The sequence below is a fragment of the Nematolebias whitei genome, chromosome 5, assembly GCF_014905685.2.
Source record: "Nematolebias whitei isolate Nwh7 chromosome 5, NemWhi1, whole genome shotgun sequence".
Lineage (NCBI taxonomy): Eukaryota > Metazoa > Chordata > Actinopteri > Cyprinodontiformes > Rivulidae > Nematolebias > Nematolebias whitei.
The window spans coordinates 34,757,307-34,762,438 of record NC_056502.1 but is presented as its reverse complement, the minus strand read 5'-3'; positions in this window follow the sequence as shown (position 1 = coordinate 34,762,438).

Here is a 5,132-nt window from a genome sequence, read left to right as displayed (position 1 = left end):
TACTTTGGGGGGAAAAAATGGGGGTTACCACAGATAATAAAACCTAAATAAATGAAATACAAATAAAATGTTTGTATTACTGTAGATGCAAAAATGTCTTATAGATGTGTATTTTATCCTCAAAGTCCAGGGAGAATACTGGGTCACAGCTTTTCCCGAACTTATAAAATGAGACATAAGTTTGACAGCAGGGGGGTGCAGGTGAAGCAGGTGGAGAGACGCAGCATACGGACCGGTGGAGCTCCAGGGTTTGCCCGGGAAAGCTGATGTTTCGGGCTTCATGGTGAAGTTTGACCCAACCCTGGAGGGCTCAAGAGGACTTCATATTCAATCAACTCATCTAATTGTCAGAACAGCTGATTTTCAGCGTGCTCCATCCACCTGCACTTTTGTGTTGACGTCAGAGCGAGTTTTATTTTACTGTTGTTTACAAATTGATCATATTTCTAACCTTTGAAAAATAATTTAAAGAACTCTTGTGCATGTATAAGCTCCCGTTTAGACGGGGGTTTGTTCCAGGTGTGTTGTACAGCAGCAGTTCCATTCAATGAGAAGATGACAGGTGCCGCTGCCATGATTCTGAGCAGTGCACATTTTGTTTTTATGCAGATTAAACAGCATTCAGTTCAACGCTCGTCTTCTGGTCATCATTAAACACAATGCAGAGTGAACTATAAGACAAATAAAAACGAACTGACCGGTTGATATTATTTGGACCGAGCTGAATTAATATCCTATCCGGCCAAGTTCAACACGGTTACACAGCACGGTTTTCTCTTTGCTGAATTTGAATATCCTCGTCTTGTCAGCCCCAACCTCTTCACCTCCAGTTTTTCCTCAATAGACATTGAGGAAAAGGGATTACTGATTAAATCACCTAGTTTATGCTAATATTGCTCACCATCACGTCTACACCAAACCACGCCCACATACACTCGAGCTCAAGACACGTTATTGTACGTCCATCCTCATTGGATGAAGGCTGTGGGCTGGCCCTGGGATGAACAAAATTAAATGAGCCGCAAACCGAGGGGGTGTGGCAAGTCGTCTGTCAATCATTCTGAACCATGATAGAACGGGGCTGTCGGAATTTAGCCCTTTGGAATGACCCTGGGATTTTCCCCAGGCGGATTGACACTAGTTTTGTTGTAAATTTAACAAAATGTGACATTTCTAAAATGTTTTTATTTTAAGCTGTTATTTTAAAGTTGTTGATTTTAACATCTTTATTGTAAATGCCAGGAGAGAGGGCTTAGCCCTCCTAGCCCACAGATACCACCTGTCACTGCTCTTTTGTATCTGGTCATTTTACTAATTTGTTGCCAATAATTTAGTTGCTACATCCTCCACTCGGTACTACTGTGTACCACTTTTTACAGCTTTTTGTTAACTCTGTCTTAACTTTCTTAAGTTGTTTTACTGCTATTATACAGGCCACCCAAATGTAAAAGGGACTTCATGGCTGAACTCTTTGACTTTTTAACTTGGATTCTGCTCAGATATGATTGGGTTTTAATTATGGGGGATTTCAACATACATGTCTGTTGCCCTGAAAAGCCGCTGACTCAGGACTTTCTAGATCTTATCCAGTCTCTGAACTTTGTACAGAACATTGCAGAACCAACTCACCAGCATGGCCACACACTGGATTTAGTGTTAATCTATGGTTTATCTGTTTCTGAGTTAGAAATTGGGGTTGCGGTTTTCTCCAACCACAAACCCATTTCTTTCAACACTTATTTTGTCAACGAGTCCAAACCCCCTCCCCTCCAGCCAGGCCTTGTCGAATATTTAACCCTTCCACTGCTGCGCTATTTTCTTCTGCTTTTACTAAAAACTTTCTCTCAGTCTCTGAATCCTCATACATCAACACCCATGAGCTAGTCACTGTACATCAAGAGACCTGTGTAAAGGTGCTTGACCTAGTTGCCCCATTAAAAATTAGGCATCCAAAGCGCACTCCACACCCTTGAGATCACTCGAGCAGCCAAACGTCAATGCAAGAAAGCCAAACGTAAATGGAAGAAGGACAAACTTCAGGTTTCTTTTATTATGCTTAAAACATGTTACAAAGACCATCAGTCCACAGTTAAATGTGGAAAAAAATAAAAATTCTCCCAAATCATCGCCTCAAACAGCCACAATCCCTGCGTTCTTTTCAACACCATTAACTCCATTTTAACCGTGCCTCAGTCTGCCAACTGGGAGGCCTCTGCAGTTACTTGTGATGCCTTTGCCAGTTCCTTTATTAAAAAGGTTTGAGTCGATCAGGTCACTGATTCCTCACACCACAGCTGACCCCTCTGTCTTTGTCCCCTCCACATCAGTCTTTAACCAGTTTGAACCCATTTCCCTCTCGTTTCTACATGACGTCATTGGTCATATGAAACCCTCAGGTTCCCCTGCTGACCCTATCCCTGCATCGGTTTTTAAACAAGTCTTAGCCTCCATTGGACCCTCTGTTCTTGACATTATAAACAGCAGTATGGCTACAGGTGTGGTTCCTGACGCTTTTAAACATGCACTAGTAACTACTTTAATTTAAAAAAAAACCTGGACTTGACCCTTCAACCTGCTCAAACTTCAGACCCATCTCCAAATTTCCCTTTCTTTCTAAGATCCTGGAGAAAATAGTTTACACTCAATTAAATGAGTTCTTGAATTTAAATTCTATTCTTGAGATCTTTCAGTCTGACTTTTAAGAAACTACACAGCACCGAAATATCCTTAGTTAGGGTCTGCAACGACATTCTTCTGGCAAATGACTCTGGTCAGTCTGTAGTCCTGGTACTCCTTGACTTTACTGCTACATTTGATACTGTGGACCACAATATCTTTTTTTCCCGGCTAGGACACTGGGTTGGGATTACTGGTGCAGCATTAAAATGGTTCCATTCATATCTGAGCGACAGGAGTTTCTGTGTTAATTTTGCTAACACTCTATCTACTTCAGTGCCTCTTTCCTGCAGGGTCCCGCAAGGCTCCATTCTTGGACACCTTCTGTTTTCATTGTATCTCCTCCCCTTAGGGTCTATTCTGAGGAAACATAGTCTTTCCTTTCATTGTTATGCTGATGACTCTCAAATTTATCTGCCGTTAACACCAAACAGTTCCTCCTCCATTTGCCCTTTGCTAAAATGTCTTGATGACATCAAGACTTGGATGGCTGCGAACTTCAAGTTTTAATGATCGGTAGACTGAGGTCATTGTGTTTAACTCTAGCTCTGCCACTATCACTGATCCTGCAACCTGGACTCCCTTCAGCCATATCTAAAACAGTCTGTTACCAATCTCGGGATAGTTTTAGACTCGGACTTTAAGTTTAATAATCAGATAAACTCTGTTCTTCTTAAAAGCTTCTTTCAGCTAAGGCAGATAGCTAAGCTCAAGTCCGTGCTGTCCAGATCCGACCTTGAAAAATTAGTCCATGCATTTATTACAACCTGGCTGGACTACTGTAACTCGCTTTATGCTGGGGTCGGTCAGGTCTCTCTCTCTCACGTCTCCAGCTTGTCCAAATTGCTGCAGCTCGGCTACTAACAGGAACTCGCAGGTTTGAGCACATTGCTCCAGTTCTGTCCTCCCTTCACTGGCTTCCTGTGCATGTCAGAGTTGATTTTAAGGTTCTTCTGCTGACATTTAAGTGTATTAATGACCTTGCACCCTCATACCTCTCCGACCTCCTTCATCCTTATACTCCTTCTCAGGCCTTGAGATCATCAGACCAGCTGCTTTTGGCCGTACCAAAAACCAGCTGAAGCTCAGAGGAGATAGGATGTTTTCAGTCATGGGCCCTAAACTCTGGAACAATCTGCCCATCAACATTCAACAGGCCACCTCAGTCTCCACTTTTAAATCTCTCCTCAAAACACATCTGTACTCATTGGCATTGAACACAGTGTGATCTCATTTGGTATCTCATTGTTGATGATTGTGTTCATCCATTTTGCTTTTACTCCCTGACATTTAATGCAGGGTGATTTGATTTAGTGTTTCATTGTTTCTCATATTTCATGTTTTTATGCTTTTATTCATGTTGCTATAATATCTTGTTATTAATATTTGATCCTGTGATATTTTTTGTTGTTGTTAAGCACTTTGATAACAGTTACTGTTTTAAATGTGCTATATAAATAAATGTGACTTGACTATGAAATTCATAATCGCCTATTTTTTAAACGCAATTGTAAAATTTCTTAGTTTAACCCAGTGCTTCTCAATCATTTTCTATTACGCTCCCCCTAGGAAGAAGTAGAGGAAGTGGTTTAAACATTCAATGTGTTTGTTTACTGTGTTTTATTGTGAAAAAAATATGGGTTTATGGAAAAAGGTTGTAAGCGCAATCATCCAGGTAGTAACAACAAAAAAAGTTTATCGTGTCATCTGGACCTGCTGTTTTGTCCCCCATCCAGAGGGCTTCCTCATTCTACAGCCTGTTAACCAGATCTGTCCCATAGGTAGCCTTCAGTGCTGTGTTTCAAGGGAACTTCCTGCTGGAGTCTCAGAATGGTAAATGGTAAATGGACTACTTATACAGCGCCTTTCTATCTTATCCAGATACTCAAAGTGCTTTACACTACAATGTGTCCTCATTTACCCATTCATACAGCACTCTACTAGATCTCTACAAAGATAATTGAACAAATCATTCTAAAGAGACTAATCAGAGCTTTTTCACTTCCATACACTGATGGGACACACATCAGAGGCTATGAGGGGTTCAGTGTCTTGCCCGGGGACACTTCGGCATGTGACTGCTGGTGGATTTGAACTCCCAACTCTTGCATTGAAGGACGACTGCTCTAATCACTCAGCCACAGACGAGTGGTTAGAGCAGGGTTCCATGGGTTTATGAAAATGTTTAATCATTGCATTCTGTTTTTATTTTTTTTACATTTTACATAAGTTTGTTCAAAATTTTGTTGTAAAGTGTTTTAGAGTAGACTCTGTTTTAACAATTCTTAGAGGAGTGATGTAGAGCCACAATCAACAGTCTCACTGTTTTTTTCAGTAGTTGTGTCTTTGGTTGCAGCTGTCTGAGGGTGATGAGTGTGAACAGAGACTTGTGTTAGTCATGTGAGAAGAATCTCTAAATGATGTCCACGTCCTGTTAGTCTCTCAGGTTGCTCCAT